This window comes from Bombina bombina, chromosome 1, assembly GCF_027579735.1.
Source record: "Bombina bombina isolate aBomBom1 chromosome 1, aBomBom1.pri, whole genome shotgun sequence".
NCBI lineage: Eukaryota > Metazoa > Chordata > Amphibia > Anura > Bombinatoridae > Bombina > Bombina bombina.
Window position 1 is genome coordinate 1,130,965,928 of NC_069499.1, and position 18,047 is coordinate 1,130,983,974.

Sequence of the window (18,047 nt, forward strand, 5' to 3'; positions counted from 1 at the left end):
ATGTTGTATAGTCGGATAGTGCAGGTGTGTTAAATCCCACACTTTATAGACCTTGTTGGTCGTGTACATTAAGAGTCACATGGGTTTAAACTTAAGTTATAAGACACTGGAGCACAAAAATCCACCCAAGTAGAGTAGTTCATTTAGTTCTGTACTATACAATTTCAATGAAATTTAGATATAAAACACTTAACACGTACATACACACATAAATATACACACATACATACATGCACACATAAATATATACACATACATATACACATACACACATCAATATACACTCATACATACATAAACACATAAACATACACACATACATATATACTCATATAATTATACACATACATACACACATAAATATACACAAATACGTCCACGTCCACATAAATATATACACATATATACATATACACATACACACATACACACATAAATATACACTCATACATACATAAACACATAAATATACACATATACACTTACACTCATACATAAATATGCACACATACATATTCATATAAATATACACACATACATACATACACACATAAATATACACAAATACATACATACACACATAAATATATACATATACAACATACACACATAAATATGCAAAAATGCACATACATATACACACATGCATACACACATAAATATACACATATACATAGATGCACACATACAATTATACACATACATACACATATAAATATACACATACATACATTCACACATAAATATACACACATACATACATACACAAATAAATATAGACATACATACACAGATACATATATACACATACATACATATACACTTACATACATACACACAAAAATATAGACAAATGCATACATAAACACATTAATATATACACATTCATATATACATAGACATATAAATACACATATACATACACATAAATATACACACATACTGTACATTCATAATTATACACACATGCATACTTACACACATAAATATATACAAATACATACATACAGTACATATATTCACACATAAATATACACACATGCATACATACACACATAAATATAAGCACATACATACATTCATACATAAATATACACACACATATGCACATAAAAATACACACATATATACATACAGACATTTGTATACACAGAAATATACACACACATACATACATACATATAAATATACACATACACATAAATATATACACATACATACATACATACATACATACACACAAAAATATACACACATAAACATATATACATAAATATACACACACATCTATACTATAATTGCATTTGTAATGTCCGTCACTATCTGCAGTTGCGCACACATCCTCAATGGAATGTTGGCAGCGCGAGGCAGCTGCATGTGCAGCCGAAATAATTCACCTGGATGCAGCGAAGCTTCATCCCGGTGGATGCCGAAAATGGCAGGGTGGTGAAAGAAGTGGATTCTTTCACCACCCTGCCATTTTCGGAAATCCACCGGGAGGCAATGAAGGCAAACGGAGCATTAAAAAAAAAAACTGTCCGCGAGAAATATAACAAAAAAAACCCTGAAACCTCCCACAAGAAGTATTAACACATACACCGCAAACCCACACATTGCAAAATAATAAAGTAATTAACCCCTTAATCCCTTAACCGTCAACCACCCACATCGCAATAAACCTAATTACCCTATTAACCCCTAAACCGTAAAACCCCCACATCGCAATAAACCTAATTACTCTATTAACCCCTAAACCGCAAACCCCCCAACATAATTAACCTATTAACCCTATAACCACAAAACTCCCACATAGCAATAAACCTATTTACCCTATTAACCCCTAAACCACAAAACCCACAACGCAAATAACTAATTAAATTACTAAGCCCCCTAACCTAACACCCCCTAACCTAACAGCCCCTAAATTAACATAAATTACCTAAACTAAAACATACTAAAGTTACAAAAATAAAAAAAGCTAACATTACAGAACATAAAAAAATTACCAAAGTTTACAAAATTAAACTTCTGCAAAAGAGCTGTTTATCATGTGGAAATGCCCTGCAAAAAACCCTTTTAAGGGCTACTGGCAGTTTATTCTTAGATTAGGGGAAATGCCCATACAAATGCCCTTTTTAGGGAAATGGATAGTTTAGGGTTTTTAGTTTTAGGCTTATTGGGGGGTTTGGTGGTTTTTACTGTTAGGGGGGACTTAAAAAGTTTTGTTACTGCAAAAGCGCTGTTTAACTTAGGGCAATGTCCTGCAAAAAGCCCTTTTAAGTCCTATTGGTAGTTCAGCATTAGATTAGGGGGTGTTTTTATTTGGGGGGAGCTTTTTAATTTTCACAGGGATTAAGTTTAATTTTTTTATTTTTGCTAAAAAAAAAAAAATTTCTACAGCTCAATTATTTTATTTTTTTAATAGCAACACATAGACTGCCCTCTGGGCAGGCTTTCCAACTAGTACATACATAAATAAACACATGCATACATACACACATAAATATACACAAATACATACATACATACATATATTCACACATAAATATACACACATGCATACATGCACACATAAATATACGCACATACATACATTCATACATGAATATACACACACACATAAGTACACACCTAAATATATACACATACATACATACATATACACATAGAAATACACACATAAAACATACACTACTTACACACATACATACACACATAAATATTTATACATACATGCATACGTACACACATATACACATATACACATAAATATACACACATACATATACACATAGTAGACATACATACACACATACATGCATACACTCATTAATATACACACATACATACATACACATAATATATGTATATATATATATATATATATATATATATATATATATATATATATATATATATATATATATATATATATATATATATATATATATATATATATATACATATACATACACATATTGTACCAAAAAACATCATATATATATATATATATATATATATATATATATATATATATATATATATATATATACATATATATATAAATTTGTATTTACAAATAAATAGAACATATTCTGCTATGTGAAGATGGTTTGTTAAAATATTAATACTTTAGGTCAGATTAGCGCACTTGACTTAATGCGATCCGGTTTGTGCACGACTATGGGTGTTAGTTTTTGTTTCCAAAAGTAAGTTTTTTACTTTCAACTCGTAATAGAGGCACTATCAAATGTGTGAAAAAAGCTTACTTCTAGTGAAGTCACATGAATGGGAGTGCAAAATATCGTATTTGATCACTGTAAGAAGCAGTGATCACCAGACCACCGCTTCTTACACTCTATGCCACCTCTGATGTGGCATATTGAAATCACCCCAAACACGCATGCTCAGGGTGATTAAAAGGGACCATCTCTCACACGATTGGTCACACAAGATGGAATTAAGCACTCCAGTAATGATACACCCTTCAGCAGACTTACAGGGTCTGTTGTTGTTTGATGAGAAGCCACGCGGGCAGGTTCTCAAGCAGAGAATCTTGTGTACATGGCCCTTGGGGCCTATAGTCTTTTAAACATCGTTACATTATTCCCATTAATAACAATAGGATAGACCCGATAGGATAGACCCGTCCACATGCACGAAAAACGGAGGCGACGTAGACAGCCTCATTGCATATACAACCCCCTCCACAGTCTAACGGGACACAATGGTGTTCCTGGGCTGGCTGGCAATGATAGTCAAGTCCCCCTGGCATCCTGATCAGTCTTCAAGCTTAGGATGCTCAGGATCATTGCGCTATCTGTCAACCTAACATGTTGCGCCTGTACCCCTGTCTCTTTACCCATCTTGGAAACCGTCACCAACTCCCCAGGATGCAATACCCGTAAAGCACGATGTTGAATAGTGAAAGCTGCTTTGAACAGCCTCACCTCGTATTCGGATGAACAGATGTTCTCCAGCACGGCCAGCAGAATGATTTGCCGCGTTAGAGTAGCTGGTTCCCTCTAGTCAAGCTTAGTACCTTCCAACCTCCTCCAACCCTTTACAGCCTGATGCACTGCAAAGGCTGTGGTAGGATTGCTATACCCGAAAGGTTTGTGAAAGAATGATAGTGCAGCCATCCGGCTGCCCACAGCACCTTTCTTCACTCCATTTAGTCTCAAACACTCAAGCCATTCAAGCAGTGTTACCTGTGACCCTTGTGATACCTCACAGTGTCATTCGGCCCAGTGCTGGGTATATGTTCTCCATGTCATCGGAGAAACAGATGCCCGAATTAAATGGATGTATGGGGCCCACGCCTTGCCATCTGCCAAAGACAAATCAAGTGCTTGGTCAAACGACTGGTATTTCACAGAGCTGATCTCTGGGTCGATTGCATCATTCACAGATCTACCTTTTGGGTATGACAGATGCTGTATGAGGTGGAACTTCCCTTCTTCCTTCTTGGGCACAACCAACAGCAAGGAGATAACCAGCGAAGGTAGTGGAGGTTCTGCGAAGGGGCCCGATATTTAACCCAGTGCTAGCTCGTTGGCCAGCTTCTCCCTAACTATTGTTGGGTACTCATCGGCTGACTTCAAATTGTGGGGTGTCTGAGACCCCGCTACTGCCCCTGTTGTAGGAATCCTAAAACCCTCTTGAATCCCTCCTAGCAACAGATCAGCAGCCTCCCTATTGGGATAAGCTGCCAGCCATGGCCTAAGTGCGGCCAGCTTCAGAGGGGTTGGCACCCTTGTTGCTAGCGGGTCCTTGCTGGGAGGCCTTACCTGCTGTCCCTTCTCTCTGTCTTTGAAACTCCACCCCCGCAGTACATGCAGTCATGACGAAAGGAGCATGATGCTCCTGTGTCACACTGCTTCTCATTGAATTTCCAGCACTACCTTCCCTGACATTTCGTGGGGTTTTGGTGCTTGGTCTTTTCCACCTTAGGTACCGGGACCAGACTAGGGACTTTCTCATGCCCCAGACCGGACCACAAGTCTATGTCCTTGGTGCCGAACGTCAGCAGGGAATTGCCCATAATTTTTCGGCGGAACTCTGTGTTGTAATTGCGCCATACTCCCTCTCCATATTTTGCCTAGATCAATTCTATCACTTCCATATACTTGAACAAGTCCAGCGCTTGTTCTGGCCATTGTTCAATAATGCAGGAAGCAAAGACCCAGAAACAGTGCCGTCACTCGTCAAAAGTGTCCGACTGTTTCACATTCTTAGGCCCTGTGCCATCCTCGCTGCACTTCTTTACTCTTTAAGCTTCCATGGATAATTAAAAAATGTTGACGTATCTACCGTCTCTAATCTTTTTGACCGTTTTCGGCTTAAGATGAGCGTGCAAGGAAAGCACCTTGCAGGGATAGGTATCCCCTTGCACCACTGCCTTACGGGCTGCGTGTATACTCTCAGGCTGGCTCTGCGTGACTGTTGATGCTGGAAGTGCAACCCCAGACATCTGAGCCAGAGCTACCCTTGAACCTGACTCTACAAACTGAGAAGTGAGGGGAGACTGAGGGGACCCCCGGCCTGTCCTATGGATCCAATAATTGTCTAAGGCATGTGAAACCTGCGCCTATGGCCTTTAGTGTTTAGCCCTAGCACCCTCCCGCCATCTGAGTCTGTGTCTGAGCTAGAGTCCTCAGAAAATGTATGTAAGTGAGTAGGGTGCAGACTCTTACCACTTCCTTGCAATCCCTCTTAGTTGCTGTTCTGCACCATCGAGGAAGAAGGGGCTCCAGATGTGCTGGAGAATGATGCTGTATTGCTGTCCATCAGCTGAGCTCCTCCTTGCTGCGACATCTGTTGCGGTAATACCTGAGGGGGATATAAGAACGAAGAAAGAGAGGGGAGTATCCAGGCCAGCCACCTGAACCCCCCTTGCCCCTGCCCACTAGGCACTTGACCTGGACACTCCATGCTCACCTGCACCATCGTCCGCTGCTGCTCTCATCTGAGATCTTCTGCGTCCACGTCCGGCCACTCCGACTCCCCTCGCGTCACTTCCCGAAGTGATGTCATAAGCGTGGGACGCCAGGAGCGCTAAACCGGAAATGGAGGCGGAGCTCGGCGTCATGTTGCAGCCTACTGAACCAAGGCCCAGAGGAGCGGGTAGTTGGGAGGTGGACGGGTGGGAAGCCGCCATGTGCGAGGCGGGCGGGTGAGAACGGAAGGCTGGGACATCACCATATGGAGGGTGGGGGAATGTGAAGAGCACGAAAATGGCATGGGCCCTGAACAGGCCCCCAACTGCTGCGGCTGCCTCCGCTGTCCTCCCAGAGGATGTCAAAGCCCCTATGCTGGCTGATAGTGCCTGCTCGAGGGAGGGAGGAGGCCTTTCTTGACCTGAACCCTCAAATCCCTGATACCCTGTATTCTGAAAGGAAGGCCCCTCATCCTAGAACAAGGACTGGGAAGATGACAGGGAATCCTGCCTGACCTGGGATGGGGGCAAAGTGGATGTGGATGGGGAAAAGCCTGAGGGAGGAATCGCATCCTCATCAATACTCATCTCTTTTTCAGCAGCACTTCCAGGTGAAGGAGGATCCGTAGCATCCCTGAATAGTTTAGACACTGCCCGGGTCCTTCTAGCATGATCCATATGGCAAACAAGTGACTCTGGAAAGAACTGAGTGAGATACTGGATGTGTATCTGCATCTGTATCTGTATAATAACACCCAGCTCTATAAAAAGACACAGTAGTGACACTGGCACATGCGTAAAGCCAGACAAGGGCTGGTTATAGGGTCAGTGGTATCTACATCAGTAAAATAACACACAGCGGTATATAATGACACAGTAGTGACACTGGCACATGGGTTTAGCCAGAGGAGGGCTGGTTATAGGATCAGTGGTATCTGCATCAGTATAATAGCACCCAGCACAATATAATGACACAGTAGTGACACTGGCTCATGGGTATAGCCAGAGGAGGGCTAGTTATAGGATCAGTGGTATCTGCATCAGTATAATTACACCCAGCACTATATAATGACACAGTAGTGACACTGACACATGGGTATAGCCAGAGGAGGGCTGGTTATAGGATCAGTGGTATCTGCAACAGTATAATAATACCCAGCACTATATAATGACACAGTAGTGACACTGGCACATGGGTATAGAGGAGGGCAGGTTATAGAATCAGTGGTATCTGCATTAGAATAATAACACCCAGCACTATATAATAACACAGTAGTGACACTGGCACATGGGTATAGCCAGAGGAGGTCTGGTTATAGAATCAATGGTATCTGCACCTGTATAATAACACCCAGCTCTATACAAAGACACAGTAGTGAAAACTGTCACACGCGTATAGCCAGACAAGGGCTGGTTATAGGGTCAGTGGTATCTGCATCAATATAATAACACCCAGCGCTATATAAAGACACAGTAGTGACACTGGCACATTGGTATAGCCAGACAAGGGCTGGTTATAGGGTCAGGGGTATCTGCATCGGTATAATCACACCCAGCGCTATATAATAACACAGTAGTGACACTGGCACATGGGTATAGCCAGAGGAGGGTTGGTTATAGGATCAGTGGTATCTGCATCAGTATAATAACACAAAGCACTATACAAAGACACAGTAGTGACACTGGCACATGGATATAGCCAGAGGAGGGCTGGTTATAGGATCAGTAGTATCTGCATCAGTATAATAACACCCAGCTCTATACAAAGACACAGTAGTGACACTGGCTCATGGGTATAGCCAGAGGAGGGCTGGTTATAGAATCAGTGGTATCTGCATCAGTATAATCACACCCAGCGCTATATAATAACACAGTAGTGACACTGGCACATGGATATAGCCAGAGGAGGGCTGGTTATAGGATCCGTGGTATCTGCATCAGTATAATAACACCCAGCACTATACAAAGACACAGTAGTGACACTGGCACATGGGTATAGCCAGAGGAGGGCTGGTTATAGGATCAGTAGTATATGCATCAGTATAACAACACCCAGCTCTATACAAAGACACAGTAGTGACACTGGCTCATGGGTATAGCCAGAGGAGGGCTGGTTATAGGATCAGTGGTATCTGGATCAGTGGTATCTGCATCAGTATAGTAACACCCAGCATTATATAATAATGTTTTTCATTTCAAATGTAACTTGGTGCCCTTCACTAAGGTCTGTACTTTGGAAAATGTCTGCCCCAGCCTTTGTCTGTGCCTGTCCCTGCCTATAAGTATATATTTTACCATTCAGAGTATTCATCTCATGTGGGTTGTCTTCATACAGAGGGGAGCATGCCTGGCCAATAAAACTATTCAAGTTTGAAATTCACTTCTCACTATCTTATACCTTATGTACAGCAAACTTAATGCTGGAATATGTAGAACATCGTTTTAAGAGATCTATTTGTAGTGATCATGGGATAAAGTAAGGAGATAGCCACAAGGATTCCTACCATGTGAGTATTTTTTAGTAGCTTTTAAGAGCAATAAATTAAGGCTGTTGTTTCATTGCATCTATGGAGTGTAGGATCATTTATGTAACTAGATAAAATTTCCTTCCTAGGAGAACCATGCAGACTGTATTCACAAATAGTGCATATATTGTTTGTATATATAGTAAAAGAGGGATATATTTGTTATGGGAATCATACGTTTGTGCTTACTCTCAAATTAGATTGTCCAGTTGATCACAGATATGTAATTGATTAATTTACTAAGTTCTGCAAAATGCCTGTCTGGGGCAGACCAGGGGTCCTTGGTGTTACTTATTTTTTCAGTGTCATTAGCCTGTACACCTGTGAGCCTACACACCACTGGATAGATCAGACAATATTGACATACGTATTACTCACAGCCTAGAGGCACCAGACAGAAAAGATTAGTTTAAAAATTACACCTCTAGAATAACAGCAGAGAAGTCTAAATTTTAAAGACACTAAAAAGACACGAGAAAGCTGCCAAATTGTTCTTTTTTGCTTGTTTACATTTGTTTTATGATGACAACTGGGTTGATATATAATTTATTAATTATGTATAGTTGAACTCTCAAGTAGAGAAGGTTGTCTGTGGCTGCAGGGCAAAATTACACAAACCTCTGACTTCTTAAGCGGATCCTTTTTGGGTTTTTTTGACACAACATAATGTATGTTTGAAAAGTGTACAAAGACATGAAAAGGCTGTCTGATGAAAAATGTTTTATCTTCCAAAATGCAAGACAAAAATGATTTTAAAAAGGTCACACTGATAATCTTGTTACAAGAGTCTTGCTGCTGACTGTCTAAACAAAAACATTTGACAACCAGTGAAAATCAATTAAAGGACCAGTCAACACATTAGATTTGCATAATCAACAAATGCAAGATAACAAGACAATGCAATAGTCTGATCTTCAAATGAGTAGTAGATTTTTTTATAACAAATTTCAAAGTTATGTATATTTCCACTCCCCTTGTACCATGTGATAGCAATCAGCCAATCACAAATGCATATACATATAGTCTGTGAATTCTTGCACATGCTAAGTAGGATCTGGTGACTCAAAAATTGTAAATATAAAAGACTGTGCACATTTTTTTTAAGTTTTAAAAAAAAAAATTGTTTCAACAAATTAGTTATGTTAAGTTAAATCATTTTTTCGGATCTGTTTGTTTTTTCGGATCCATTCTTTATTCATATGCATTATTCTGTTCTGAAGTTTAGAATAGAATAATTCATATGATTAAAGAATGTATCCGAAAAAACGAAAAGATTAAAAAAAAACGATTTAATTTAACATAACTAATTTGCCTACAATTTCAAAAACAAAATTATCTAAAACCGCCGCAGCCACACACATCGCAGACACTAAATAAAGCTATTAACCCCTAAACCGCCATCCCCCCACATCACCAACACTACCTAAACCTATTAACCTCTAACCCCCCCACATTGCAGACACTAAATAAAGCTATTAACCCCTAAACCGCCATTCTCCGACATCGCCAACACTGACTAAACCTATTAACCCCTAAACCGCAGATCCCTGACATCGCCAAAACTAAATAAACCTATTAACCCCTAAACCACCGTTCCCAAACATCGCCAACACTAACTAAACCTATTAACCCCTAAACCGCTGTTCCCAAACATCGCCAACACTAACAAAACCTATTAACCCCTAAACCGCAGTTCCCAACATCGCCAACACTAACTAAACCTATTAACCCCTAAACCGCCGCCCCCCACATTACAAAAACATAAATTAAACAATATTAACCCCTAAACCTAACACCCCCTAACTTTATGATAATTAAAATAGACCTAAATTAAAGTTGCAATTATTAACTACATATTTAAAAATAAATACAAACTTACCTGTGAAATAAAAATAAAACCTAAACTTACACTAATAAAATTTAACAATACAAAAATAAAAACCTAACATTATAAAAAATATTAAAACTACAATTGCAAAAAAAAGAAAAACTAAAATTACAAAAAATAAAAATAACTACCATTACAAAAAATAACACATTAAATTATCCAAAACAATAAAAAGTATTCCTATTCTAATACCCCGTTTAAAAAAAAAAATAAAACGCCCCAAAATAAAAAAACCTAATCTATAATAAACTACCAAGGGCCCGTAAAAGGTCCTTTTGTAGCGCATTGCCCTTAAGTTAGGGGTTAATAGGATTATTTAGTGATTTAGTTAGTGTCAGCAATGTCGGGGAACAATTAAAAATTCTGAATATGAATAAAGAATGGATCCGAAAATTCGGAAACTGATTTATTCATTTTATGAATTTTTAGGGATTTTAGTTATAGTGCTGATTTGGAAATTTGGATGCATTCGAATATCCGAATCAGCCAAAACTCCTCCGAAAACTAAATTCGGCTGAAACAAAACGCATATGTCTAATTACAATTAATTGCACAATTTGTAAAAGTTTAACCCTATCATACTAGTAGTTCAGTTATTTTAAAACCCAGTCATGGAAATGAAATAAGTTGATAAATTATTTTGACCATGTACTAGTAAACTGCCACTACATTACACACAGAGAAATACATGAGCAAGACAGTAAATAATTAATTAGTTCATTAATAAACTAATTAATTAATTAATTAATTAAACAAACTAATAATGTAAAAAAGTTCAATTAGAGTATAATTAATTTTATGATACAAACTAATACAGGACCATATATTTCTGTTTTATCACACCTCACCCTTCTCTATTCCAAGCTCTTCCTGAATTACAAGAACAAGTTCAAGTTATTTCAATTTTGTTTGTTTAAATGGCCTATATAAAATATTTTAGCATTTGATGTATAAAAAAATGTAAGGCAACTGAGTATGTTTTACCTTATTTCATTCTTTACACCTTTTTAATCTATTAGAACCATATGTGTTTGAATAAATGACCCTATCCCATGTTACTGGGGATACATTTACAAAATACAGATTTGCAAAATTTTGAACTGATTAAACACTATAAAACCTATAAGAAACACGTATTTTCTCATACCTTTTGCAGGCTATCATGGAGCAAAAGTAATAATAAATAAATAGCCAACTGGAAAGTAGAATGTCATTTATTTCTGATTACTGCATTGTGGGATAGATTACAAAAGGAGCTCAAAATTCTTAGCACTATTGTACACTAAACTTTTTTGAGTTAAATAAATAGCACTTTTATTTTTGAACTCATATTACAAGTTGAAAGAAATTGTTTATTGCCCAAGAGAAAGTCTAGGGTGCACTAACATCTGTATTTCGAATAGTTAAAGGGACATGAAACACAACATTTTTCTTTCATGATTCAGAAAGAGAATACAATTTTAAACAAATTTTCAATTTACTTCTATTATCTAATTTGCTTCATTCTTTAGATATCCCTTGTTGAAGAAATAGCAATGCACATGGGTGAGCCAATCACACGAGGTCTCTATGTGCAGCCCCAATTAGCAGCTACTGTGCCTATCTAGATATGCATTTCAACAGAAGATATCAAGAGAATGAAGCAAATTAGACAACTAAAGTAAATGCTTATATACATATTTATTTATGTTTTAATATGTGTATATACACATTAACACATAAATAGATATGTTTATAATCACTATATTTCTGAAATCCATTTTTAATTTTTTATAAATGCTCATAAAATCTTCTTTATTTTAAGTTTTGTTCTTCCAACATATATAAGATTACACAAGCAAGAGAGTAAGTAAAGATTTTAAGGATGCCCATTGGGAAAGAGGCATTTGTTTATTATCTGTCAATGGTATTAATCTAGAGGGAGCTCTAGATTATTATTATTTTTTAAAATATTTTATATGTAATATTTAAATAAAGAGCCTTAAGATTACAAAATTCTGACATGCGCTAACCCATCATCGTTAAGATCTAATTGAGATACACAATGTGCAAAATGCATATTCTACATTCCTATGTTCTTTATATAAAAAAAAGAATGTGAAGAACATTGGAATGTGAAATATTAATATTTCATGCCAGGTTAGCACACTTGGTTAAAGGCAATCGAGTTTGTGCAACTTGTTGGGTGTTATTTTTTTTCTCCACTTTTCACTCTCCATGTGAGCAAAAACTTTTTACTTTAAAATTATAGCTTTCAATCTATTGACTAATTTGAATTTGAATGAAAAAAATCCACCAATAGAAATGCAAGAACACTCCTATTTAAAAGGGAAACTTGCATTCAAACTTCAGTGTGCTGTGGATGGACAGCATGAAGAGGATGTAGAAGAAAAGAAGAGGACCACCTCAGAAGATCTACACCTTGGAAGAAGAGGACCGCCGACTGTAGAAGAGCGCCACCATGGACCACTGCCACACCTGAAAGAAGAGGACCGCTACCGCCACAGATGGAAAGGACTGAGGACCGTCACAACCATGGACCCCAGTGAACCTGTTGCTGCCCCAAATGGGTGGGATTAAAGATGGTGAGCAAACATTTGGGGTTAGACTAGGTTTTCTTATTGGGGGGTTTATTTTAGTATAAATGTTTTTTAGGTTAGGGTTTCATGAGGATAGGATTTTTACTTTGAGGGTTAATTTACTTTTAAGATAAGATTTTTTTTGTCTTTTTTTTTTACTTGTAGTTGGGGGGGGTTTGGTGCCATTTTTTTTACTAGTAGTGATTTTTATTTTTTGTAGGGGTCTAAGCTAATGGGACTTAGGGGGTTAGCTGTTAAGGAGTTAATAGAGTAGGGGGTTGTTGTAGATTATGGGTTAATGATGTATTTTTTTTTGTGATGGGTATGGCGGATTAGCAGTTAATAGGGTAATGTTTTTTGTGATGGGGGTATGACAGATTAGGGGTTATTAGTGTAGGTGGTTAATTGCAATGAGTGGTATGGCAGATTAGGGGTTATTAGTGTTGGGGTTAATTGCAATGGGTGGTATGGCAGATTAGGGGTTAATAGTGTATGGGGTTAATTAAAATGGGGGTTGCCGCAGATTAGGGGTTAATAGCCTAGAGGGTTAATAGAGTTGATCATAATTCTTTATATTTATGGGGGGTTTTAAGTGGAACTTTTTTAAAGCCCAAACCATTTACTCAAGCTTTGAAGTCTGGTAAAATGTTAGAGTGAAAAAGGAGATTGTGTTTGAGCAATTGCGTTTACTTTCAATTTGTAATATTAGCATAAGGTAAAGCGATCGTGATATTGCAATATCACAATCACATTAATATTACCACTCCACTTGTAATCTAGCCCTTAAAGTTTTCAAAGCAAGCCATTTATCATTTAAAAACAACAATATCGATGGGGTTTCTTAGGTATTTCAAATAAAAACTAATTGGATGTTGTGTTATAAATTTTCCCAAAGTATATAGCAGTGTTTGAGGTCACCTTCTATAATTTTTTTTTGCACCCAAAGAATATATTTATATTTAAATGCATTTAGAAGAATCCAGAAGTTAGGATCCAAACCTAAAAATTTGATTCATGGCACAATGGTTACTATGATGTCTCCCTGTGTAACAAAAAAGTCAGTCTAGAGGGTCAATTTATTATATGCTGGGCGGACATAATTATATATATATATATATATATATATATATATATATATATATATATATATATATATATATATATATATATATATGTCTAGATGGGTTGGTAGTTAGTTGCGACCTAAAAATGTTAAGGGCGGAAGAATGTTCAAAGTCACAGGGAATGAATCAGATGAATGCTGCTGTTAGGGGTACCTCACTTCCTCCAAAGAGCGAAAAAAAGAGGGTATCATTGTTAAAGATTATTACTCTTTTATCTTAATATATTTTTTTCATTTTTCTTGGTATATAAAAACGGATTGTACATTTGTACCACCTCTAGATTAAGTGGAAAACCGCTTCTATCTTCCTTCGGTCCAATTATACAGAGTGGAACTAGAGTAGTCCTACAAACACGCTTTTAGTCTTTACACAGACTATATGGGGACTTAACTGTTTCCCAACAAATTTTTATAAGCATCTACATTAAGTACAGGTGAGCTACCTATTAAAATTTACTACTGTTGATTACACTATTGTACTCATTGGGGACATATTTATCTCTTTGGAACTAAACATGCACATTTGGAACATCCTTTGGAAGCGCTGTTAGAACAAATACCTACACACACACACACACACACACATATAAATATATAAAACCTCCATTGTGGGATCCAGCACTCACTTCCATAAAAACAAACAACAATATATACACAATAAACCTCACAGGAATAACACTCTACGTTTTGTAAATTATTTAATGATTAACGTTTTCGGGGTCTCCACTGTCCTCAGATCATATAACATAAAAATAACATAACTTACCACCATAAATAGTGAACCCTCCACCATAGAATCATCCATAGAATGCCGTTAGCGCCCCCCCTGGTGCAGCTGCGCATGTGCCATAGACATTACAGCAACTCCACTTGGACAAATTATCTAAAATGTCAAATCAAATTCAGAACACCGTGAGATAAAATTTCATATACCCACAACCACAGCGCTTAGCATCTGATGCATATCCCTACTCTGGTTGCAGTACACAAAAACTGGCTTACAGTATCTAACAGTATAATTCTCACTGCGCTTATCCTATCTTTTTAAGCCAATAGTGAATACTTATATTACCAGACACCCCACTTTGTATATATTCCTGTGTAACATTAAAAGTGGCAATTTATATTTAATATATGCTGGCTCAACCCAATTGTTTCTAAATGGTTCGGGGGTTTACAAAATGCTTGTTCAACTATCTCCGACAGCAATCATATAAAGGGGCATCAGTCCAAACATTTAAAGGGAACACCAAGAGCCCATTACCAGAAACCTTCTAAAACCTTTTCATTTTTTTACACTAAGTTACAATAGATGGCATATATTCTTTCAATGTACATTAATAAAGTTTAACCCAATCTAATAGTTTAAGATGTTATAATAGATAAATACTGCCCATTACCTACTAAATCAGATATACCATTTTTAGTGGTTGAATTAGATATAGAGACCATGTAAGGCTTATAAGGCCAATAGTCAACCTCGCCGTAGTTCTAACAAATTACTAGATATGACCTGAAAAAGGAGGAATGTTAGGAGCTCATTACAGGAAGCACTGGAGATCCAGATGTACATTGGAGTTAGGGTATCTAAGTCAAAAATCCAATGGGATTCTCTCTGTAATAGGATCCTTGCTCTATCTCCACCCCTAGGTCTTATAGGAATATGGTCAATAATGATGTATCTGAGGTCTGATACGGCATGTTTATTATTTTATTATTTTTTTATTAATACAAGTAAAAAAAACAAAAAATAACACTGCATTATCATGAGAATAGCAATTCTCAAACAGGTATACATAGTGCATTATAACAACATTTTAATTTTTCAACATTTCCGTCTTTTTTTTTTTTTCAGATCTAATTCTACTGATTTAATGGCTAATTATGTCTTTAAAAGAATACTGTTCTATCTTTCTTTCCCCTGTTTTTCTTGTGTAAGAATCTATGTGATTAGGGGAATAAGACAATGAGAGGGAGGGGGGAAAGAGAAAAAAAAAATATATAATAAATTCATTTAACCTCTCTATTCTATTCCTCTCCCCCTCCTTCCACTCATCATACTATAGAATTCCATTCACCTCTAATTTGTGCTTCCAGAAAGTATTCTGTATTCCTAAAGGGTTTTAAAATTTCCTTTTGAGATTCTATTGGTTGATTTTTACATAGAGAGACCATTTTTCAAAAAATATTCCAATTCTATTAATTTACATCTGCCATGGTATCCGTTCTTTCTATATTGATCTGTTGCATTATAGTTTTCTTTAAATGTCTGATCGTAGGTTTCTTTCTTTTTTCTATCCAAAATTTGAATACAGTGTATTAGCTTTCTTGACAGTAATATAATCATTGTTACTAATTTAGTTTCGTCTTTTTTTATAACTTAAAGATCAAAATGTTCTCTACTTCCAATGTTATTTTTTTTTGACGATTTGTGATATAAGTGTTGCTACTTAATACCAAAATTGTCAAATCTTTGGGCAAAGCCAGATATAATGTATTATATCCGGTATATTTTTATTGCATTTTATACATATTGGTTTAGTTCTACTATCCCATTTTGCTCTCCTTGTGGGTGTAATATAGTCATGATGCAATAATCTTACATTAGATTCTCTTATCCCCATGTCCAGTGTTGATTTTTTCACTATCCTTATGCAATTTAATATTTTTTCTTCGCCTATTTCTATATTAATGGTCCTGCCCCATTTTCCTGTTATATTCTTTATACACAATTTTGATTCTTTCTTTATTAGTTGGTTATATAGAGTTGATAATTTGTATTTTGATTTTCTACTTCTTTCAATAATGCTCTCCATTATCTTTTCTGTTGTGTTTCTCCCTAACTTCTCTTCTTCTGTTTTAATAAAATGTTTGATTTGTAAATAAGGTAAGGTCTGTCCCTTAAAGGTGTCTATTGTGTTTGATAGCTCCGTTAGTGTTTTGATTTTTCCTTCCACTTTGTTCATTACATCACTTGTCTAATTATTGGGTTGCCATCTTTTCTTTTAAAAGGGAAATAATTTCCTGGTTCAAATCTAGGATTACCCTGTATTGGCATGTACTTTATGATCTCACTTCTTGTTTCTAATTGTTTGTTAATTTTTTTCCATGCCCATAACGTGTCTTTTATCATAACATTATTCTTTTGTACCTTCGTTAATTCCCTTGCCGAGGCAAATAGTAAAAAGGGTAGCTTCACTGGATTAGCGAGTTTCTGTTCTAATTCTGTCCATACTGTCTGGCCCTTACCCGTAATCAATTCTATTGCATATTTTAATAAAATTGCCCAATTATAATACTGTATATTAGGAACTCCTGCACCTCCTTGTTCTTGCGAGGCCTGCAATTTTTTTAAACTTATCCTTGGTTTTTTATCTTTCCAAGTGAAGTTTTTAATTATTTTATTTATGTTTAATAAATCCAGCTTTTTTATTAAAAATGGTAACATTTGCATTGGATATAATATCCTTGGTAATATCATCATTTTAATTAACTGTATTCTACCTGTCAAATTCAAGTATAATTTACTCCATATTCCTAGATCTCTTTTTATTTGTGTAATCAGCGGATGGTAATTTATCTTGTATGTCTTCGTTGGATCATTATTTATTTTTATACCCAGGTATGTTATGTAGTCGTTTTCGACTTCAAATGGGTATTTCCTATTATCTTTTCCTCTATATAGCCAATAGATTTTGGATTTTGCTATATTTATTCTGTAACCCGACAATTCTCCATATTGTTCTATGTTTGAAATAATCTGACTTATATGTTTTTGCGGGTTTGAGACGAACAACATAAGGTCGTCTGCTTATAAAGCTGCTTTTATCTCTAGATCTTCGATAGTAATGCCAAACGGTATTTGTTTCAATAAGTGTATTAGTGGTTCTAATGATAGGTCAAATAATAATGGTGATAGCGGGCAGCCTTGCCTGGTGCCACGAAGCAATGTTATAGAATTAGATAATTCTCCATTTATTATTATCTGTGTTTC